Here is a 24,939-nt window from a genome sequence, read left to right as displayed (position 1 = left end):
CAATGCTTTGTCGCCTCTGGCTGACCTCGCTGTGCCCTTGTTCTATCCGCAGCGGCTCATTAAAATGTCATAATTGCAGGTGAGCATCCCATGGTATCAACACGCTTAATTGGCAAAGCAGACAGGGTTCGTGGTGGTGAAGGTGCCGCCACATAGATAAACCTAGCGTAGCATTCAAATAAATAACAGTTATCACTAGCGGAACCAGCCTGTTTCATTAACGAGGTCGTGTTTCCTTATTAACCAAAAGAGAAATGTTTTATGGAAATTTATCGCAAATAAAATAGCAATTATGTGATGATAGTATTTTTGAACAACGCTAATAACGTTACGGTCATTGTGTTAATTTTTTTTTCTGCATCCAGTGTTTGGAGAGGAAATTAACAGCAAAGACATTTCTGGTTGGGTTAAATGGGATGAAAGATGAATCAATATGTTGCCTTATTCTTTGAAAATAAATTATAAGGTTAGCCATAATTTGGGTGACTATGGAAATAAAGTGTCTACATAAAAATGGGTGACTCCGTACGGAAATCTTTTTGCTGCGTGTATTTTACACATTATAAATATGCTTTTATGCTGTGAAGGAGCAAAGTAGTTTTGAGTTGTTTTTACTCCAACTCACGTGAAGCTTTGCCACTAATCGGCTCTTACATTTCATTTATGTCATCTTGCATGGCCCTATGCGCACCAGCTGGCTATATATGATGGGAACACATCGACTCTTTTTAACCTGCCTCTGAACCGTCAAATTTCTGGCCGGTCTTGATCTGTCCATTTTTTTAAAAACATTTTAGGTCCCCTCAAAGCCCTCCGAAAGCTTCTTAGTAACAGTCGGCCGATCAAAGCCACTGCGGCCTTTACGTCCTCCCCTGAACTGAAGCACAAGTTTGGGATCATCCGAAAGAAAGGAGGGAGGTTGGGAGTCGGTGGGGGCTGAAATGGCATTGTTTGCCACCGAAATGACTCGAAAAAGCACAATGTAGGTGCAGCACTGGAGAGCACAGTTGAAATAGAAGAATTGTGAAATGTGGTTGTGGAAATTTTAGTAGTGCGGTAGACAAAGACGGTAAATTCTGTCATTTAGCTGTTTAAAAATGGCCTACAGTGTAATAAAAAAAACTAGATACAGTACCAATCAACAAGATGGGTTATGATCATGCATATTGCAATAACAATCCCTTGAGCAAAAGATTTGAACATAAACCATTACCAGCAGCACATGCAAACATAAAAATTTACAAAAACTTGAACCTGGGGTCGACCCAGGTTATGCTAGGGAGACAATGACTATGGATGGTTATAATCTTTATATGAAGAAATGACAAAATCATTTACTTTTCTATGCGTGTTTACATGTTAGTCATATTGCCATCAAGAAAAACATATAAAGGGGTAAAATAAAATGGAAAAAAAAACACTTGTGTGCATTACAGTTGCCATATGGCAAAAAAAAATTCTTGAGGTAATGTTTACAATCATTGGGGTGTTGAACGTCAGAGACAAAAATGTGTATTTGTGGCAAGAAAAATGCACAGCTAAGCCGAAAAGTAACATGTGCATTCTTTAATATTGGAGTAGGTTTTCGTGTATTTGTTCAGTATTACTCAGGGTTTGGGGTCAGCTGAAGCCTGAGGTATCAAGGATCATAAAAAGTGTGACAGCTGACAATTTGGCACTTTTGATTATGAATTGTTGATATGACCACTCTTTGTGAGTCTCTCCCCAAACTCACTCCAGGGATTCCGGGCTGAAACAAGGCGTCAGTTGACAGAATCTGACGCCTTCCTCCTCGCCGTCGCCTCCCAGCTGAAAAGCCAGTAATTAGGGAGTTTGGGCAACACGCAGACGGGAGGGAAAAAGTGCCAACAGATAGCGCAGTGTCACATGTGTCACCAATTATGCAGCCTTTTTGCTTATGGATGCAGCCGACCGCTGTTGCGATGTCACACAGGTGGCCGAGTGCAAGGTAGCACAAGATGCGTGTGGGATGCCAGTGACATCATTACGTGCCTAATTCAAGTTTATCCCTGACATATGCTGATTATTTACCACTGCTACTATGTCAGCTAGAATACAAACAACAAATGGTGTTGCTTATTAGAGTTGTGCTTTTTTTACTGACTTTTTTTTAGCCTTTTCAAGGTCTTCACTTTTGACATGTTATTTATTCCAATACATAATACAGAGAGTATTGTAAATACACTGCCTTAACCGCAGTTGTTCAAGGTATGCCAAAATGATGATATACCATGAAACTAACTCATTTTAAATACATACTGTATTTGTGATTTTGTTCTATTAGTAATATTTGTGTGGATACTGAGGGGGAAAAAACCTTTAATACTATGTTTGTGCCAAAAGGAACCATTTGTAGCGAATTTCTCTTAATTATCTCGCCAGAACGTACTTGCTTCGCATTTGAATTTTTCAATAAATTTTCAAACTGTCTTTGCAATTCTTCTGGGGTTTTTTCAAATTTTTCTTCTTGCAAACATAGATTATCCATCATGGAATCTTGTCTGACAGAGAAGCAATACTGCATACTTCTGAGTGAAAACAAATGATAACAGCTGCATTCGTCCATTAACTCAGCTTTGAATAACAACCCTTGAAGGTTCTTTTCTCTTCCAACTCATTATAAACGACACAGACAAGGCGGCTGCTTAAATTTTGCCAGAAGACGCTTTTGCGTTGTAGCTAATGACTTTCAAACACCTTAAGCTGGGAGAAACGAGGAGGCAAAGTTAATTGCAACATTGGAGACAGAGGACCACTCCAAACATCCCCTTCATTTGTGAATTAGAGACGTGCATTTAGCCAAAAGGAAATGTAAAGTGGAATTGCTCACCATGAAGAGGAGGTTAAGTGCACTAATGGAAGGCAGCTAAGTGTTTGTTATTGTGCCCCCCATTATTTCTTTTCTCTTCTATATTCAGAGTTTGGATTCAGCAATGGTGGAAAAAATAATAATAATGGCTGCTCTTTTATGCATCCTCCCAACAAAAATGATGCTAAAGTGTAATATTTATGGCGTTACATTTATATCTCAATTCAATAAGCGTTACGTAAAACGCTTTTTATTGCAGGTACATATATATATTTGGCATTTAGCTGCTGCAATACAATGACTGTTTTCATGATTGGATAACAACACTGCTGTTTTAGTGGTTTGAATAGCATTGACAAAAAGTGTGTAATTAAATAAGCATATTCTTTATCCACAGCTGTTAATTACAGATGGAGAGCACGTTAAGCTCTCTGGGTAATTCATGTCACATTGTTTTATCATATTTAGTCATTGGAGAAAAATATTGAAAACTTGACTGTTGGACCTGTGTTGTATGCTGCCTGATGATTGGCCAGTCTCTTTTTGGGGCTGGGACTTTGTCAAATGGCCTGTTTGGATTTTGGCTTTTAGCCACTATTTGCATGTTCTCCCTTTCAAGATAACTTTACATGTCATGAAAAATGTAATCCCCGCCTCTGACATGCAGCGGAATTAGCGTTTCCCTGGCTTATTTAACGTGGCTAATAATACTTGCCTTAAGCATGTTAAAGAGCGGAGAAAATTAATGGGTGCATTGTGGCTACTGCTGAGGACAGAGTGCCTGACATTGCATTTGTCACGTTACAGTACAGCAACGGCGTGTAAAATGAACACTAAGGTGTCACCAGGGCGAGAAAATCCTCCAAATTGCTTGGCTCTGAAACAATCTTTGGAATAAAAACAGTGCACGCGACACGCACGCCAGCCCCTTTCTAACGAGAATTTGCTGTAATTGATGTCGCAGTGCTCAAGATCGGGATCATTTCTCCGTTTCCTCCCCTTTTGTTTGCTGCCATTTCAGCAATACACCCTCTGAACTTTGAGCAGTCACTTACTGGCTCATTTCCGTCGCTAAACAAAAAGCACGGCTCTTCTTTTTCTTTCCGGGCGCCATCTTGTCACCAAAAGCATTCAACGACGGCGGCATTAAAAGCGGAGACGAGAAGCAATTAGCCAAGAAATGACTCTGATCTCGGTGACATTTGGGAGAAATTGCAACGCGCCACTGATTGACAGCCTAATCCAGAGAATTTGATGGGCGCCGGGCCCTGCGTTCGCTCGAGCCGAGCGGGTCGGCGGCGAGATAACGCAGAGCCGGCTGCGCCAGCCAGATAGCCGCATCTGCCTGTGATTCGTCGGCAGGCAAATTCCTCCAGTTTTTAAATGATGATGAAAGTATCGACCATTAATGACAGGATCATCTTCCCTGCCTGAAATAAATGCTCTAATCCCTTTTCGCCAGGTCCATGAATTCCTAATATGACTTATATAAACTGGAGCAGTAAATCAGTGTTAGCTCAGTTGTGTTTGGAAAATTTGTACCCCGGCCCCTGCTTAAAATGCAAGGCGGCCGACTGAGGACGTGTTCTCTTAAGCTGTATCATCCAATGAGTTATCGCCACGGATAGATTAACTTCCTAGCTGCAATAAGAATTGCAAATAGGGGAGGAGGGGGAGGGAAAAAGGTGGAATCCTCCGTGGCTTTTGTTAACTGGGACGTTGTGTGTTTGACTTCCAAGTCAAGGAACAGTGATGATGAACGTCCCAACCTTTAGTGATTGCTTGACATGAGTGACGAGTACATCATAATCATTGTTCTATAATGACATTAATAGCAGTCAGGGGAAGAAATGGAACCGGGGGCATTACATGATGTTTGTGTGGCATACAGTGAAAGTGTCACCGTCTTAAAACCTTTAGGAACCGTCAAGGTGGTCTTTTAGAAGGGGTGCTTTATAAAGAATTCACTTTTGAAGTTCATGTACAGTGAAAACCCACATTTTCACAGAATGGCTTTTGCAAAGTATTTAATTTAAAAATAGGATATGGAAAACCAAACCCTCTGTTATTTTAGGAAAGCTCACCTACTCGCTGTTTTTGTACTTGGTCCAAAAGGGATGTTTGATAGGATTGGGCTGACCAACTATTTGCAAGAGGGCGCAGATCTTATTCCCCATAATAGTGGGGCACAGGGTAAACCTTTCCTAAATAAACGTGTAGTCCAAGCGAGCAATTTGAAAACATGAAATCACAATTTTAGGTAATTTACAAAATGCCATGCCCACTCTGGCATTGAGTATCTAATTTAGGTCAAGACGCAGCCTAAAACTGAAGTGAGAACGTTTTTGTGTAGCTGTAATTTTGTCTGAACTACCTAATTAGGCTACATTAGTGATAAGACAGTTCAGACCAAGACCAAGCAAGCCTTGCCACAAAAATCAAAAATCCTACAATAATTGAGCCCTGAAGTTTATTCAGGACTACTCCTCTTCCATTAATGAAGTGCCACAGATCATTTCAAATTGTTTTCTTGGCGCCAAATATGCTACCTGATGCCAAACTGCAAATATATTCTATTGGAAAAGAGTCGGCCAAATTTATTGCCCCCTCTGCTGCCATAAAGTCAATTTTAAGGGCACTACGTAATGTCATGCTTATGTTAGATTGAACTTTAAAAAATATTTTTTTTTTAATTTTCAATCCTCACTTGGAACCCACAACTCTACACATCCAGTCAGATTGCGCAGTGACCTTAGTATACATAATGAAAAATCCAAAAGGGGTGGGAGAGACCTGTGAGTGACACGATAATACCAAAGTGCCTGGCTGGCATAATAGCAGGAATTTTGAAATTTGCTTCCCCTCACGAGAGTCATTGTATTGGTTTTTTTTGGTGTTTTTCTTTAAAGACAAGTGGTGACACAATGCCTGCCGCCTGAACGTAGCGATTAGGGCTGAGTGGAAAAGCAAAAGTGAGGATCTGATGAATATTTCATAAATGTTGGCGGCACTTACTGGACACAAGGTCTGATTGATGGCGGAGTGGCTGTTAAGGCTTGGACTTGACTGAAGGGGCCTCAGCCATTGCTCACGGCAGGGCTCACTTGGAGTAGTGTCTTTAATTGCAGAATAAAGATGTATTTAGCTGGAGAGCTCTTCATTAATGCCCCATCCTCAGACAAAAGTACAGGCAGCAGAGGCTGTTGAGTTTTGTGGTTTAGTTTTTGACTCATGACCTGCAAGGGAACACAGAGATGGATTGTGAGATGCAATGTCAATGATTTACATTTTCTCTCACGGTTTATGATCGTTTTAACGACAAACTGCGTTCATGCAGCACAAAAAAAATCCAGGAATTCCATTTACAATGTAGTCAGAACATAAAACTTTAGAAATTTTAATATTCCATTAATTCAACTTCCATACTGCTTATCCTCACAAGGTTTGCGGGGGTGCTGCAGCCTATCCCAGCCAACCATTGGCAAGCTACGAATTTCTTTAATTAATTTGGATTGGAAATTATATTAAATTCTAAAATAAAATAATTGAAATAGTTTATACAGTACTGCATTTTCATTTGCTGACATTATAGTTATCATTCTGAATTGTTAAGTATGGTGCTCATTTATTTAAAAGCTTTATACAGCAAGTTTTGTGACCATTGTAATGTATGATCTTGTCTTTACAAATGTAGATAGACAACCAACAATTCCAATGGTGGTGTGCTTGTCTGGTCCTCTTTAATTAAAGTTTGTGCATTTTTCTATTAGGCACCAGTCCATTTGCAGAAAAGCATCCATCACACATCTGCATGTTCTCTGCAGGCCATGTAATGAATTGTGCAAAAGTGATTTGTGGTGCTAATCCTTCAAAGAGGAATGAGTGGTAAGCATTGCATGCATTTCATCTTTTTACCTCCATTCATTCTTTCTTTTGAAGAATACTGCCCTAGAGGCATTGGCGTGTTATATATGACCATGAACATTATGTCGACTAAGGTTTTGCTCTTTTAACCATGTATTTCTAATAAAACCAAAGAATTAAAAGGGCTCTCCCTTACATTTCATAAGCTTTAGTGCTCATTATCAGCCATTATCTGCCAATTTGTCAGCTTTGCAATGATCTTACTAATAACTTAAATCTCATTTCGAACATTAGGATGCTGAATTTGAACAGGATTTGACCCTAAATGAGGCATTACCAGCAGGCAAGGTAGATGAATGTTGCCATTAGACCTTTAAAACTACAAATGCAATGTCATTCCTGATTTACCACCATAATGTTCCACATTTTTATGTCTGCAGATTTCTTGATACTACTGTAATAATTAGGCTTACTTGATTACAATAATCTATTCACGCAAACGAAAATAAATACATTCCCTGAGTGAAACATTGTACCTCAAAAATATAAGACACAAGGAATGATTATCAATGTTGCTCCAAGTAGACCAAGCCACGAGAATGCTGAGGTCTCCTGGGGGGGCCATGAGTGGCAGTAAACTTGCTAGTGAAGCTTCCTGTATGAGCTCACCTGTGGCTCAGTGGGGTAGGAGGTCACGACTGCATCCTCTAGTGGGCTAGCCTAAACATGCTACATCCCAAAGGCCATCCTGTCAGATGTGCTCTTCTTCCACTCTAGCTGAGTATAATTCCTGTACGTGTGTGTACGTGCGTGTGGATGTGTGTGTGTACAGCGCAGAACAAGAACCAATTTGATTTGCTCCAGTGGCCTGTGAAGCTCGGCTGTGAGGCAGCACCTCTCTTTATTCCCCTAATGGTTTCCCTTCTCCACCAACGCTTTTTCCCTAGACCCCAGTTATGTGCACTCCTGTAAATATACGTACATACGCACAACGCGGCAGCGGTAGCAGGAACGGCGGGGATTGTCTGCGGTCTACAAAATGAACTAGAAATAGAAGCATCAGAGTTGAAAGGGTGACCTTGGCAATTGGGGTATCTTTCAACTATTGATGTTAGGGGTTTTCAATCTAAAACACACTTGTTTAATGCTACTCCTGCAGCTTCTTTTTTTTAACCTTTATTTAGTTTTTATTTATTAATTTAGTATTAAGTATTTATTTAGGGAAGACCAAAATGAAAATTCTTGCCTGAAAGCATCAGTACTTACTCAGCAGATTCTTGCAGTACAAATAAATAAGATAGTTGCTTTACCAATGTAATTCATTTGTAAGAAACTAGACTGAAAAATAACACATCCTTAATCACAACTGCAATTCAAAATAATAATAACAATAATAATAATAATAATAGTATGATGAAAATACCCTATAAACAATCGTACTGTCCTACACAGTCTCATTCAAAAGTGAAGTCTCTTACACAGTTCCAAAATGAACAGTTGTCAGATTTCTTAGTTCTTTTGATATTTCCCCAAGTTCTCTGTGCTCTGAAGCAGTCCATTACCTGCCAAAGTTCTCGCTAATGTCAATGTCAGCTGAGTCGGCACGTTCTGTTTCCCAATAGCGCATGCCAGGTGAACACCGGCACATTACCGGACTTCATTGTAAGTAGGAAAAAGGTTTTAAAAAAAATAGGTATGATTGAATTCAGGCGCATACAAGTAAAGCATTCAGCTTACTGAACAAATGCTATTACACCAGTACATGTAGCATCCCTCCCCTCCATCTAAGTGGTAGCCCTTGTGAGCTGAACCATATAAAATGCACACGTGACAGAGAGACATGTAAATTGCATTGCACAGGACATCCAATTGGTAGAGTGCATGGAAAGCCAACAGCATGGGTTGCTTCCCCAAGCGTCCATGTGTCCATGTGTCACTCCTCGTTTAAATGGGTCGTGCTGCACAGGTACAATTCAATCACACATGAAATGAGTTTGCTGCAAGTAAACTTGGAAAATGGTTTTCTTTGTCAATTTTGCTGTGTGGGGGTTTGCATGTCGTTTTGGGTCATGCAATTGCAAAGGCAGAGTGAGGCAGAGGGAGGGGGGTTTACTTGTAGACTGGCGCTAATTTAAGAGGCTTAATAATGACCTCCCGCTAGTCTCTGCAGGAAGCAGCGTCATTCGCCCATCACATCATACGCCTGGCATGACATGGAATCGGGAGAAGCATGTCATTTTTGACACAGCCTTGCACTTACTGGCTGCCAGAGGAAAGTTTTTCGCCGCACTACCTGCATAGTTCAAATGGGGACGAAAGAAATATGTCAAGGCTCACTGATTTCCACAAATACAGTGTGTGTTTTTTGTGCCTGAATGTGTGTGGTTTGGATGGATTCATTTCCCATGCCATTTATCCTCACGAGGGTCGCGGGACCTTATAATGCAATTTACTGAATATAAAGCTTTAAGACAAATTCACTGTTTATGAGTTAACTATTGAAGGATTTCATTTTTTTGACAAAAAGGGATGAGTGCGTTTTAAGAGATTGTGTGCAGGGAGCACATTTGAGCAGCATGATAAGGCACGTCAGACTTCACGAGTGAGCTTCATGGAGATTTAATGACACTGACAGGCAGTAAAATTGTGACGGAGCATGACAAACATGGGTTTCAGATGCCAAATAGATACTTGATAAATAAACGCTTGCAGATTAGTTACTTGTAATTATATATATTAGATTAAGTAATTGATAAAACCAATTCTTAACGCAACTACTGAGCACTTCCCTGGAAGTTTCGGATGGCATTTGCGTACCATGCAGCAGTCCGGCGAGGGATTGCTATTCTCAATGGAATCTGCTTTAGACAGGGTTCAGGGTAACTCAAGGGTGGCAAATAAACTGCCTCTCTCAGCTGCTGAGCTGAGCATTGTCCACAAGGAGCCAGGGAAGGCAAGGCATGTGAGTGACTGACAACTGGAGTTTCTACTTTAACGAGTACACACTGTTGCAATGGAGAGGCAGGCTGAATTTTTATTTGATGGCTCGATGATTTTATTTATATTAGGCGACATTTCTATCCATTGGAATTTGACCATGATTTCAACACAGCAAAACAGTAGTTTTGTCATGGACTGAGTAGAGGTCTTAAAAATAAATCCACAAATAGGTGATTTGGAACACGTAAGGACAATGCAGACATTGTAATTAGAATTGTCATGAATGACAAGCATAGCCAACTAACAACTGGGTTCTCCAAACATGGCAAGCATATGGGCCAAATTCACAGCATCAGTCAAATCAAAGTCCTCTGAGAACCTAACCTAGCCGTTTACATCTTCACTCAGCACTCCAAGCATGACAAACAGATGGGCTTGAATTCACAATGCCAAGGTCTTTTGTTCAAAAAAAGTTGATCAATCCCACTTCTGGCAGAAAATCCTCACATGCCCATTAAAATAGGAAACAAAATAGGAAAGAAAAAACTATCAAGTACAACTACTTGAAAACCCTTCATGCCCACTAAATGTATCCATATTTTTGAATATTGTTACGAGGTTTGACTTAGAAGGTTCAACTGTAAATTGTTATGCTTTACCATAAACTAATACTTGATACTTGATTCCATGACTAAAGTTAGCAGTTCACGCTTAAATAAAGCCGGTTCCTCTTTTAGGGTAAACCTCAGTTCCTGGGGTGCGTTGCCAGAAGAAGTAAAAGCAGGCCCTTTACATCACCTTTTGATGCAACAGTCCACATAATGAAAGTGGCAGGGTGTGTCCAACCCTACAATGCTCGGCCTATGAATCTCCCCTCTAGCCTATCTCACTATCTATAGTCTTCCCATCTTGAAATCATGTAGAATCACGCGTCCCATTCGGGCTTCTATTGCGGCCAGTCATTTACATGTCAGCGCATTTAAAGCCCCCGCCCTCCACTCTCCAAAATGGGATCCTAAAGCGTGTCATCGCAGTTGACTGTCAGGAGAGGCATGTCTGGGTGATTTCATTTGAATGTTCGGGTTTCAGTTCAGCAGGGGGGCTTTCTCAAAAGGTGCTGGTCTGGAATGATTTTGGGGGCTCAACGTGGAAATGTGCGAGGGCGACGGCTTATGGATGAAAGCCAAAGGGAATACTCCGGATGGTTTTAGTTAGGCCTTCCAATTGGTTTATTTTGTCATATGAAAAAAATGCCTACATAACTGGTACAAATAAGGCATTTTTTGAGCGATTTAGCAGATATCACCTAAAATTTTTGCACTTTGGCTCGCAGATTTTATGATTAATTACATTTACAATTAATGTACGCACATTGACATTTAAAAACACTAAATTCTATTTTCTAATAGAAAGTGCTACAGCATCAGTTCCTTTTTGCAACTTCTGAAGGTTTTATTTTTAGTGGAAATTGAGCCCAAAACCTTTCCACAAAACTCTGTAATCCTATAAAGGAAGCACAGTTTTTTTTTTCTAATCAGGACCTGAATAGCTAAACAATAATAAAACATTTCCACTAATGATACCGACCAGGGCGTACAGTATGTGGAGGGCTTACCCCGCTGTAAACCAGACACCTAAACCTTGTCCCAGTTTGTTTGCTTTTGAACTGCCTGCTATTGTTACTCTTCTTAATCCCAAAGAAGTAAATGTATTTGAATATTTCATGGATTAGAGGAAACAGTGATTATCCATTTCAAACACATTTCAGATGATAATACATTCAGCTCCGAACGAAATTTCATTTATCCTTATTCTTTGTGAGCCCATTTTACTATACTATATACACAGGATGTATATAAAGACATACTTTTGGTTTTTTAATCCAAACAAAAACTCTTCTTAACACCCAACACCTTGAACAGCAAATATGCTAGATTTCATTTGCATACTGGACAAAGCTTTGAACATTAAGTGAGTGTTTCGGGAATTAGTGATGTACTCAGAAAGTAAATATACAATACTCCTTTTTAATATTTAATGTAATAAGAAATTTGCATGGTGACCAGAGACACTCATTGGCATCAGCAGTTTGCATAAAAATCTGAATATATATTACAGTATGCATGAAGATCAAATATAAAGTGCCACATTTTGATACTCAACTCCTCCTTGTCCATCAACACCAATGCAGTCAGCCCCCCTCAAAGGCCAGGGCCTTTTTAATTGGCCCACTTGGTAAGTGTAATTTTTTTTAATTGCTTGGAGACACTCTGCTCTCTTAGAGCAATCAATGCAGATGTAATAATATCTGTAATTGTGCGCCACGCTCCAGGGACAACACAAAAGCGTCGAATCAATGGAGGGAAAGCAGGAAAATGCTGGTAGGGGTTAATTTTTTCCTTTTCTCTAAGGTAATGACAGGGAGGCAAAGCTTGGCTTGTGACACGGGACGCAACTCACTGTTCCTATTGTCTCTGTGCCGTCTAATTGGACCAAATGCAGTTACCCCCCCCATTCCCCACCTCCCCAACCCAACCTCAAGCCCCCACGCCCCCCACCCCTTCGGAGGCTGTCAAGGTGGTGATTAATGAAGCCTCCAGTCATGTAACCTGATAAAAGGAAAAGAAAGAGATGGCGGTGGGGGGGTGCTGGTGTGTCTGCTACTGCTTCCTCAATCTTGTTCTGACAATTCTTACTAACTTATTTCTCCAAACAGGTGAATAGTTCATAATGCCACCATCAATTGAAATATTTCGTGTATGTGTCATGATTTGCATTAGTACCTTAACAGCTGATTACATTTGATTCTTGTATGAGATTCATTTTTAAAATGTAGACAGTCAGAGTTAAGTGCAGGTGGCAAATGATCATTTTTCACTGCCATTGATGGTGATAGAGGTCCAATGGATTCGAATTATGACTGCTAGTTCCTCCAATTCAAATGGATTGGACATCACTGACTAACAGTATCAGCTAATTAGCTTAGAACATTTTAATGATGATAATACAGGATATATAATGTGTGCATTTTTGTGACTAGAGTATTTCCCCATTATTTTAGTTGCAAAAATCCAAGATTAAGTAAAATAATATAATTACCAGTAAATACCAGCTGATGATGTACCAGTAGTGACCAGTAAGATGATGGCAAATCCTTTGACCATTTCTGAAATGACACAAAAATGGCACCAAGTCAGAGAATTATTCATTCATATTTTGTGCCGCTTATCATCACAAGGGTCGCAGAGATACTGGAGCCTAACCAATGACTGCCAATAGAGGACACCGACCCTGGATTGAATGCCAGCATATCGCAGGACACAAGGAGACAGACAACCATTCACACACACATTTTCAGGAAATACACCTCTCAAGACCCCCAAAAATTGAATTTATGATGACTTGAATCATCCAAGCAGATTGACTCTAAAAACCCTAAAAATAAAGTTTAGTCCAGAGCAAAATACGGGAAGAGTTGGACCACATTCCCCAATTCCAGGAAATGTCAATTGGTGGCACGACCAGGTCAGTAAATTTTAAAAATGACACAAAAACGATAATGTCAGGCTTACAAATTAGTTTTTTGAGCCTATTTTTTTCCTTCGTGTCCTCTAGAGACATGTGTCCGGAATCTAGGATCGAGAGGTGACAGGTATTAGCCTCCAAGGATTCGTCATGGCTTTTGAATAATGACCTCATTAAGCCTCACTTCAATACTTTCCATTGTCTCGGCCCGGTGGAGGACACTCATCCGCAGTGACCCAAGCTAAATGAGTGCGGCTTGTCACAGTGGTGGTTGGATAGCACGGAGGGAAATCGATCCTCTGTAAATATATTAGACACAATTACAACCTGCTGGACTTTGCCTAACTTGTTTATGGAAGCATTAGGCAAACTCTTTCTTTATCAAGAGCCCCGGGCCGTCGGAACAATGGCGTTGGTTTTCATGTGTGTCTTAGTTATCGGAAACAGAACACAAGCGAAGGGAGAGGGAGTTGTAATCTATGTTTACACTGTAAACAGCACAAAATGAGTTTCATTGGTTTTATTTGTTTGCTGTCAACCTGTGATTTTTGGTGGACCATTTAGAATTTAAGTTTAATGAATAAAATAAAATACAAATAAAAAAATGGGAAAAAAAACCTTAAAGATCCAACACAAATGTTTCATCGTGGTGGTCGACTTCTAAAGTTTTATCATTTTCATGTTAACCAATTTTAACTGATACCAACATTCATTCATTCATTATCTTGTGGTACAGTCAATTATTCCAACTTGGACCTAAAATAAATACAATATCATTTGATTACAGTTCTCAGTAAAGTTGTCGTACAAGTAAAAAGAAAACCACACCACTCTAATTGAATAAAATTATACACATTGTGAATAAACACAATAAAACTCCTATGTAGCAAAATACTGTGACATAGTGCTATTGTAGAGTTTGTTGAAGTCAAAGCAGTTAATGGATAATCCATGTATTGATGTTGGCAATTTACAAGCTATATTTAGTTTGTTATATTGCTGATATTGTACAGCCTTTTCTGTGCCAGTAAATTCCAGTTCTGGTTCCATTGTTATAACCATCCCAAACCATCACTGTGGTGAATCATACCTAATGTAACCCATTTTTAAGTATCTTCCACATCTGGACTCGTGAGCATTTCTAATGCATCAGCAGTTGAAATATTTTTCTGTTACTTTCAGCGTATGATTAATGTTTGTTTTTGTCTATCTCAGTTTCGCCACAGAGTATGTGGGCGCCATAATTCCATAATGAAATATGCCCAATTAGCATAGAGCATATGAATGATAATTGTGGAACAATGTAATGTCAATAGCCCGCTGATTAATCCCTCCGAAGGCGGCCAAACAGCGGGCACAGTAACTCGGTAAGCGATAAGCAATTTTCATTTGTTCTTCATTACAAAAGGGGCCCATTTTACCGCTGACTTGATGAGATTCCCAAACGCTTTTCGCCAACCACAGCTTATATGTATTTATAAAAGTGGCTCTCCTTTTTTTGTGTCTCTACCGCTCTCTTTCTCTGCCTCGATTCAAGGCATTCGTGTTTAATGACTCACAAGAGGGCATTTGTGCTTACAGTGAGCATAAGAGGTGCTTCACAACTCAGTTTAGCCTAAAAAGCCAAGGCTAAATAACATTAAGCTACTTCTCCTAATTGGAAAGAATGGGTGTTTGGGGCTGCCTGAAAAAGTCTATATTTTTACAAAAATTAACACAAGAAAAATTTGTTTTTTTTGGGTCACCTTGGATTAATTGCATTTCATTTTTATTTCAAAATTGATTTAATATACGAGTGAATTGGACCCCCGTGTAAGGGATAGAAACTATTCAGGTAACTGGCATTTTTTTTTTTAATTTTACATCACAAACAGTCAGTGGCTCAACCCAACACAGATTTGCAAGGAACATTTGAGATTGTCAGCCTGGGCAGTTTTAGACAAGATCATTGCATTAAATATTATTCCTTTTGTAGCCTAGACACCTCTAAACAACTTGAAAAGAAGAAAGTAAAAAAATGGAGATAGAGGGTAAAACGATGAAGATGAAGGTCAGAAAGAGGAAGTAAGGACAAGAAGAATGATGTTAAATGAAGTGAATTTAAGGAGTAAATGTTCAGGGGAGGGAGGAGATAAGAGAAGTTTAAGAAGACACAAGCCAAACTATGAAAGAGGATTTAAGAAGGTGGTAGTAAAAATGTTAGGAGGAAAGCAAAACAATAAGAACAAAAAAAGAAGGAAGAAAAAGGACACACAAAAGAAGAAGAAAACAAGACAGTGATGTTTAGAATAACAAAACAGAGAAACAAAACTTTTGTTTAATTTAAGAGGTGCTACTATATTCTTTCTTTTCTTTCTTTGGGGATTTGGATCTTGCAAAGTTCATTAGAATGACCAGAATTTACTTTGAGAAATAATCCAGGCTTCCATAAACATCTTCCTTTCCTGGTTCAGGACCCGGAATGGAGTCACCCTTTCTTCTTGTATTCAAACTGCACCTTGGCAAAGATCATTCTTGTACTTATCTGCATCTGGTCACACTGCTTGATCCTGAATGGTCAACCCGCAAGAGATTAACCCTTTCATTAAAAAAAATCCTGACCGGGGTAAACCTACTGGCCTTTCTCTGCAGGGGCTGCACCTTGCTTTGATCTATCAACTATGGAGGCATAATTAGCAAATGCTTAAATCAGCCCATGTGATTGTTTTTTTTATTGGCAGAAATGATTCATAATCCTATTAAGTTGTCGAGGGGGCAACCCCAGTATCAAATGTGCGAAGTGAAGCCTTTGGGCTCACTGGAGTTATTGGGGAAAAGACAGAATAGTGAGGTGTAACAAAGTCAAACAAAGTCAAAGAAATGGACACTATGCAAATCATGTTGCTGAATACCGGGCTCTTGGTGCTAAAAGGGAAGAAACCTAATTTGATGACAAAAGTGGTCTTTTATGATACTCAGTTGTTTTGGACACACCTGTTCATTCTGAGAATTACGTGGAGGAATCTTTGATGATGAATCGCTTCACCAAGAACACATTGTGTGATCATTTGGAAAATCTTGCTTTACTACAAATCACTACTTCATTTGAAATAAGGAGTTTTTACATCTTCATTGCTTAGAGACCATTTTAGGCACAGATGCTTTACTTTTGCAGTCCAAGCCCATTAGGAGAAGCAAAGCTGAGAATGAACATCAACAGTTTGTCATCGTGTTGTGGCAGGTTTGTGTACTTTGGATCCTTGTGAGGAACCTTGTTTTTGGGTGTGGAGCTCTAAATGTTTGAGGAAAAACTCCAGGCAAGTGTATTGCATTAGCACTGGGGGACGAAGGGGCGAAATCACAATTTTTACACCTCCCGTCTCCCTTTCAGGGGCCAGTTCTTTGCAGAACAAAAGTCAATGTCTTGGCCCAAATTTCCTGTGACAACGCGTAGCAGCCGGTGCTATTTTAGGCTCTTTGTGGTGCCAATCTCCTATCTCTGCCGTGACATTTTCCCCAAAAGAAAGAGTAGATTTCCTAGAGACACTGCCCTTTTGCAACTTCCACAATGTATTCCGACGCATAGAAGTAAGGACCCTCCCCTTGCTGCTTTTAATACTCACTGCAGTGGCTAGAGAAAGGGAGAAATTAAGACAGCGTGTCAGGCCGATCTCAAAAGACCTTATGTTGATGCTTATACATAGTTTTCACATTCCTAATTAAAAAAAGGTGGAGAATTTAGTCCTCACTAACAAACCTATAAACAATAAACTTAAATAAGGACAGCACAAACTATATTATTTAAAAGTTCAACTATTTGCCAATGAAAAGTGAATTTTAGCTCAGCTAGATTTCTTTAAAAAGTAAAAAAAACGATCCTATCGTGCATTATTCACTGCAGTTTCCAATCTTGCATGTAAGTTCACTGACACTGTTTCAACACTTACCAGAACATTTCCTGTGCATTTAAAGATTTTAGGAGGTTATGAGGTTTGATTTCGAAATAAATAATAATAATAAGTGTTTGTTTATCAATTCAGAGATATCACAGTGATTGATTGTCCTTATTTAGCCAGTTCAGTTTGGTTAAAGAATAGATTCTATTAAATAAGTTGTGGGTAATGGCAATTTTTTCCCCTTTACATTAATTTGCTGAAGTGGCTTTCCCAGGTTATGCTTTTATTCTAAATAATGCAGCTCTAATTGGCGCGTGGTGTCCCGTTAATTTCCATAAAGAGCCCAGGAGACTGTCACCTCCATGTTGGAGAGACAGGGTGCTGAAGTTGGAGTCGTTAATCAGGGAAACCGTACTTTCAACTGCTTCTCCAAAAAGGACAGAGGTCGACAAGGAGGGCCCAACACCATCGTCGCACTACAATGGCCTAAGTGTAAATTGCTGCAAGAGGGGTGGGGGGGAAACTGAGGCTGCGTCCGACGGGTTTAATGAAGGACCAACTATCTCTTTGTGTCCGCCCATTCCCATTTAAAACCTGGGTGAATGTAATTAGCGAGTCGTTCCGCTTCTTGTTCTTGTTCAGTGTTCTGTGAAGTCAAACACACTCCCCATGTAAACATTAGCATCACAGTATACAGAGGTTCTGAACCGAAGTTGTGATTATTATTTTTTAGGCGTGAATTAATAAAGCCATGATGTATTTGCTGTATTATGCCTCATTTCAAAGCCTAATTGAAGCCTGTATTTTGGAATCTAAAAGGAAAGTATTCATAAACTACACTTCTAAACCTTGTGGAAGATTATACATGCGGTCTCATCTAAGTTTACTCTTATAAGCAAAGTGGTTAAACTTTAAAGTATCCCCATAAGCCGAGAACTTTACCCCTATGAGTGTCAGCTCTGGAAAAAAAACTAAATCTTCACTAAAATGGCTTTATTTATCGAGTTGGAGGGGAACACACTATCCCCCAGTGGTACACTTAAGTGGCTCGCGCCGACATTCTGAGGACGCCTTTGCCAAGTGTGTCTTTTATGGCGACAATTGAAAATAATGGTCAAATAAATACCGGAGTAAAAAACTACTACTATCCTCAGCAGTGAATTCAGATTCGGTTTGATATTTTGGGGGGGTCAGGGGAACATCTCATTCTTACAAAATTGGTGCTTTCAAAAAGTGAATCCAGTGTGCCACAAGTGACAAAAAACATCTTAATTTTTCTTGCATTAATCTGTAGTTTTAATTGATTAAAATATATTTGTATTGAACAAAATATGATACACCCATTTTGGAATTCTGATCATATGATTTAGGTTTTTTTTTTAAATATGTTATGTTTTGGTTGGTTGTTTCTTGTTTTATGTCAGTTTGAACTGTAAGGTTAAAAGTTTGTTCGTATATCCCACTTAAGTACAGGTATATTCTGTATTACACCAATATCAATGGCTTAACCATGAATAAAAGCTCAATGGCCCCCGTTTGAACCCAACAAGTATGAGCTGGCAATCCCAGTCCAACTAGTCCCATTGAATGCCTTGTGACTTCATGTTGTTTGTGACACTCTTGTGTTTTGTTTGCTCCCTGTTCTCTCCACACCTCGTGTCCACATGCCACAGTGTTCTCATTGTGCACAATAAGGACTCGGGTTTTGTTTGGCACGCCTTGTCGGAGCCACTCTAAATCTACAGAAAACACACCTTGGCAGTTGACCTACCTATTTAAAGTATGTGTGCATACATTATGTATGAAAATAAACTCACTCATTGATGGTGTGATTTATAATCCAGTGCTGTTTATAGTGGAAACAATAGAGTTCTGCTTAATTCCTGATTTGACATGTGCAGGAAACGGGTTTCTTTTGGCTATGTGGTTGCACCTGCCCATTATTCCTGCCTGGACCTTTCATTCCGTATAATTTGGAGTAAACCAATACATTTCTCATTTGATGAAATCTGGCTAATGCTCCACCTCAAATCCCACCTTATCCTTCTTCCACTCTTTCAGCATCTCCTGTTTTTTTTCTTCTTTTTTTTACCTCAGCAGGGAGTGTGGCTAATTTACGAGCGCGGGCAATGCCAACACACTCTCTGAGGAGGGCCTGTTTTAACACCTCCAAATGTCGTAATGCATCCCAGCTGACCTTAATTATAAAAAGCATGCGCCCAACCCCCCCGTCGCCCAGCTCATCTAGAATCCACAAGACCCGAGGGGGAGTGCGAGACAGTGTGCGTACCTGTGGAGAACACTGGGGCAGGCAAGCTAGACGTTAATAGTTGCATCCTGAGAGGAAATCAATAAAGCTATAAAGGGTGATATCACAGAGTGTTGGTCCTGTCACGCAAACACGTCTTCTCTTCCCTTCTTGGTTATAGGGATACACAACATAAAGGTCAGCGGTATGGGGTTCTGAACGGAGGATGAGACGATCACCCCCGCCCCGTCGATTCCTCTGGAGAAGAAGCGGATCTTTTCGAGGGCTTACAGCAAGTGCCGCGTTGTCAAGGTAGCAAAGCGTTAGTGCCTTTAAAAGTCCCATCAATGCGGACTTGGTTACGATGCGAGGGGGGAAATTCCCAGGAGGTAAAATGCGGGGTCTGGCTAAACTGCTCGTGAACCCAAGGGGGAAGTATTCCACCTGCTTTCCCTTCTGACCGTATGGCAGATTTTTCGGCCCATAACAGTGATATATGTACAGCACGGGGCTCTGGCATCATTGGACTGATAAACTGCTCATACAATAGATAATCTTTTATGTACCTTCCGTGCACAGCACAAATATTATGACTATTAGTGCATTAATTAACCCGCTTGCCTGAGGGCCCGCCGGCGAGCCAGGGTTAAGAGCTTCTTTAATTAAAGATCAATACGGTTTTACTGTATATTTCAATGGCTTCCAAGTAGGCACGGGACACTTTACTGTCTGAGTGTCACAGTGATGAAAGTCTTATCAAGACTTGACAACACACAAAGTGCAAAATTAACATCATATTTTCTGGAAACAAATCATATATTGCGACTGATTTAAATATTTTTGGGCCATTTTTAGTCATTTGAAACTCACAAAAACCTTTTTGTGGTAATCACTCAATGAATTGGATCAGACTGAGGCTCAAGAAAAATGGAAGGGTCATAAAATAGAACAAGGCCTAAGGGTTAAGAGCACCGCTAATGGAAGCAGAGACAGCCAATCTTTAAGTCTTTGTTGACATTGGCCTGCCGAGGACACCTGTGCACTGACCAAAAAGTGGTGGCAAAAGTGTTCTCTGGTAACATCCAACGCAAGCACGGCTTAGGATTTCCCTGTTTGTATTAGATAGAAGGGCCTTAAGCGCACACCTTCACGCCCAAGGCCCTAAAGTTGCCCTCAGATCACTCTAATCCATCTAGATTACATTTGACAGGACATGGATCCTCCTGCTGGTCTGGGCCCGTTTTGAGTTGACAGAGTATAGCCAACAAAAGGTCTCTTGTCTGACATGACCCTAAAACAAGAAACAGCCTGCTTACATCTTTCAGATTATGGGCATTTTAAAATGGTAAATGTTTTCAGCATTTCCATTTTTTTATGTGTCAACGGAAGCGAAGGAAGCATTTAAATAGTAAACATTATGTAAATTTATACTTACTGCCTAATTGACTTTTTTAGCAATGAATTACAAAATCTATGTATTTTATTATGTTTGCAGCTCGTAACATTAATGAAAGCATTTTTGTGATCTGTTCCTTTAAGAGCATAAAGAAGTGAGAAGTGTTATCATCAAATGGCACCAATATCTGTATTTGATGCCGACAAATCCACAACAGTAAACAATAAAATCAATATTTTCTGCACCGCTCAAAACGACTGAAGTACTATGTAATTCTTGTGACGGATAAGCTTTCCTTTGTCAAAGGCAGGCCTGGCTTTACCTTCATCAACCCGGGTCTCTCAGGACGTTGACCATGTCCTCTCCCTAAACACAACTTCCTCTTCCCTCCCAGTCCCCACCCACGCCTACCATTGCCTCTCAGGACTAAGGCAGGTTAAACACTTAAACACCAGCAAATCCACCACTGCCCTGTGGGAAATTTGCTTCTAATCCCTAACTTATAGGCACAGAATCAAAGAGGGGGGGAAGCCAAGGCAACAAATCTGATCCTCCCTCCCCTAACATTCTCAGGCCTCCCGGGAGAGGCTCGGAGACGCTCGGCAGACAAGCCCCAAGATGGATAAATAGCTAAATGATGAGACAGTCTGGGGACGGGGGAGTAGTGTCTGCCTATGTCCGCTCACCTCCAATTTGGCATGGCGGCAAAGAAAGGCGCGGGTAGCCAGTCCATATTATTACATGTTCAAGTACAGCCTTTCTTTGCCTATGATTAATGAGGGTCTTGGGGAGAAAACAAAAGCGCCGAGACGAGTTATCTCCTATCCACCTGCGCCTGTGGACCGACTGGAAGTGAATAATAGTGGTGGGGGGGAGCGTATTCTTGATAATGAGAGGGGGGATGGAGAAAGTAAAGAAATGGAGGCAGATGTATTGATGGGAGAGTAAAGTAAAAGTACTTTGGAGACAATATGAGAAGTTATTCAAATTAAAACATCTTTATCTTCATCTTCTGCTCAGGCAATTTTATACATAATATTATCATGCAAATGTGAAGCACAGTGATGTAGTGATGATTAGTAAGACTTACACTGCCTCAGTTTGAATCTCGTCTTGAGCCTTCCTGCAATGTTCTCATCTGGATACTTTGGATTGATTCAACATTTCAAAATCATACTATCAGATCTTTGAAAAATTATGCACGCGCTTTGTGGCACGTGTAGGCATTGTATTCCAATGAAGAAGGCAGCCTACGAGGGGAATAAACCCAGAATAAAAGCCACCTTGAGGGTAGTAGGGTCATCAGAAGTTCCAGTCTGGCTAAATTGTCAAGCAATTGAGAGACGTTTTATGCGTCCTGCAAACTGAGACCATGCCTGGAATAGTAGTGGATATGTTCTTGGGTAAATATCACGATAATTATCCCTAGTAGCGCCCCTGTATGTACGTACATTTGGCTAGATAAGGTATTGTGCTTATTTGTGACATTGTAGATCATTCATTTTTTTTGTACAAAACATGCATGATGTCAATTTGTGTCAGCAGGGGTTAAAAGCACCATCAAAAGGTTAATAGTAAACTTAAGTTTAACTCATTTCTTAAAGAATGTAAAACGGAAATTTTACATGAATATTTTGGGTTGTTCTGTCCTGTATTATACTGAAGAAGAAGAAAAACATCCACATTCATATCACCTTACCTTTTAAACACAATTGACACTCTTAATGAAGAAAATCAGCGGGTGGTTCATCTACGCCTTTACTGCTACACGTCAAACTGTCGGGCCACTCAAAGCATCAACGCAGGTCAACCACTAGAAAGAATACAAAGCCTGTCAATATAGGATATGCTCAAATCAATCAAGACATTTCCTAGCGATCTCACACTGGGATTTTATTCTCTGGTCTTTAAACCCAAGAAAACAAACTTACAATTAGTTTCAGAGCAAGGTGTTGATTTGACAGACAGCATGGACTTTGACGACGTCTCTGTTTGTTACACTGGCCCGATGGCCCTTTTGTATTATAGTTTATACATTTATGAAGCATGTTGTTCCTGGCCTCCGCTAGGCCTCACTGATGGGAGAAGGAAAACATGACTTCCTGGATCTATATTGCCATCCAGAGGCTTTCATAGTTAATGCATGACAGTCAACTTTTGTCACTGTAATTCTATATATATTCATAGGGCAGCATCTATTTAGACAGTGTTTTTTAAAACCGACACCCTATTTGCCAAGCCATAGGTCTTCATTATTAATGTATTAAGAATTTTTTGCACCCACTAAAAGCTATGACATAGCTGATAAGGTTAAATATGACTGAACTGTAATGTTTGGGAAACAAATGTTACCCTACTGTAACATCTGGCATGATTTTGAGTATTTAATGCAGTGATTATTCATCTACGACTAGTAATACTACTTTCTGATTTACTTTCACACATTACAAGAGGTAATATAATGAGGGGGGAAAGATGTACAGAATTCACTGCTAATGTACATCAGATTTCATTGTTCACCCCCTTTATATGGCTAAATGATGACATTTACACAGTTACAAATGCATATTCTATTCACTGATTGCTGGGAGAACCGTAAAATGATATATTTATACATATTTTTTTCTATTTAAGTGAAAGTTGTTGTTTTTTTTCTAAGAAAAAGAAAAGCATTAGTGCAGGGGTGGGCAAACTATTCCAGAAAGGGCCCACAGTGGCAGTGGATTTTCATTCCAACCCATAAAGAGGACATCTTTTCACCAATATGCTGTCCTTCAAGGCCAATCAGTGGATTGCAGTCAAATGCTTCTTGTTTTCTGCAGAAATCTCATTAGTTAAAGTGTCTGTGGTGGATCGGTTGGAACAAAAACCTGCAACCAAAGCGGCCCTCGAGGACCGGTTTGCTCATGTGGGATAAAACTGGAGTACCTGCAGAAAACTCACCAACTTGTCACTTGAAGAACATGCAAACTCCGCAAAGTAAACCCGTGATTGAACCCCTGATCACAGAACTGTAAGGCGGATGTGGTAACCACTCTTTCATCTTCCACCAAGCCTACTTTATTCCTTGGGATCATTTCTCAAAGAGACACACATACTACACTAGGTAGCCAATATGTCATGAGTATCCTAAAATTATACTGCATTTAAAGGGGGTGGGTGGTACTATGTAAACTCAAGCAAGTAAGTGCTTGGTATTGCAAAGGTCCTGCCTAATGGATAGCAACTCCCCCCTACCCTGACGTATGTACTATACAGCTTCTCCCCCTGCTATCTACCTCAGAGAACACATAACACCTGTGCAGACTACTAAATCAGAATGCAACTTGCACAGCAGTTTTTTTTAACAAGTAACTGTCAACATGTCGACAAGGAAGTATATTTGGATGCAAAGAAGAGGATGCAACTATTTTCACATATCCAAAGGACAACACATTTTGCCAGAAATGGTTGGAATTTTTTTGGAAACAACCATTCTCTCCAAAAAGATGTGCTGAGTTTTTGCATTAGGCATTTTGCAGAGAAAGGATTTCAAAACAAAATATTTGATAGCACAGAGTGAGTAGAGGGAGAGGATGTTTACCAATAAGATGCATTCGCCACCAGTCTCTGCAGAAAAGTTACTGTTCATGTCTGGCATGGGTTTTCAAGCATAGCCCTGGACATTGACTTATTTTGACCAAAACAAATAAAAATAAAACACAATAGTAAACTATATAGCTTTCTCTAATTTACCCCCCAAACAAATCAGTCCCAAAACACAGGTACACCAGGTGTGCCCGTGTTGATGACATGGAAGGAAGGAGGTCCTTAAAGAAACAGATGCCCATTTCCAGCCTTTTGAGAAAGCAATGTTCTTTTGAGTTGTGCATATTTAGCTTTTACAAATGACCCCAATGTAAAATTGTTATTTCTATTCGCCTACTTTCAGGAAATCTGGTGATTGAAGTTTTTCTCTCTTACTATTACATATTTTAAAAAATCTGTCTTTTGATTCTTTCAAGTGAGATTTACTTCAATACAATCAATGTCTTGCACTTTAACCAAACAGCATTTGTAAAATATGACAATGTAGCTCCATGTTTTGTGTTTCAACCTCTTTTATTTATATATAAATCAGATCATTGTATCGTTAATAAATTGTTTAATACATTCAATGAGGCAAGTGATCCCAGCAGACCATGACCAGGCCCTGGACCGTATGTTTGTCTTGACAACTTTAACAAAAGAACAGTCTTCTTCATCATTCCAAGAAAACAGC

The 24,939-nt window shown here is 39.8% G+C and overlaps 1 long non-coding RNA gene across 3 annotated transcripts; it reads right to left on the bottom strand.

Annotated features, from left to right (window-relative positions):
• Nucleotides 1-5,732: 5,732 nt before the first annotated feature.
• On the bottom strand, nucleotides 5,733-24,290 carry LOC144089415 (uncharacterized). Of its 3 annotated transcripts, none has more exons than XR_013305068.1 (4): nucleotides 24,262-24,290; nucleotides 22,378-22,491; nucleotides 12,734-12,800; nucleotides 5,733-6,066 (listed from the first exon to the last, which is right to left on the bottom strand). It is a non-coding gene; the product is annotated as an uncharacterized LOC144089415 (long non-coding RNA). The 3 variants fall into 3 exon arrangements; XR_013305069.1 differs by lacking the exon at nucleotides 24,262-24,290 and adding an exon at nucleotides 23,622-23,771; XR_013305067.1 differs by lacking the exon at nucleotides 24,262-24,290 and adding an exon at nucleotides 22,610-22,754.
• Nucleotides 24,291-24,939: the final 649 nt, after the last annotated feature.

Source organism: Stigmatopora argus, chromosome 15, assembly GCF_051989625.1.
Source record: "Stigmatopora argus isolate UIUO_Sarg chromosome 15, RoL_Sarg_1.0, whole genome shotgun sequence".
Classification (NCBI taxonomy): Eukaryota; Metazoa; Chordata; class Actinopteri; order Syngnathiformes; family Syngnathidae; genus Stigmatopora; species Stigmatopora argus.
Note: the sequence above shows the minus strand (reverse complement) of the source record. Positions and strands in the feature narration are given on the sequence as shown.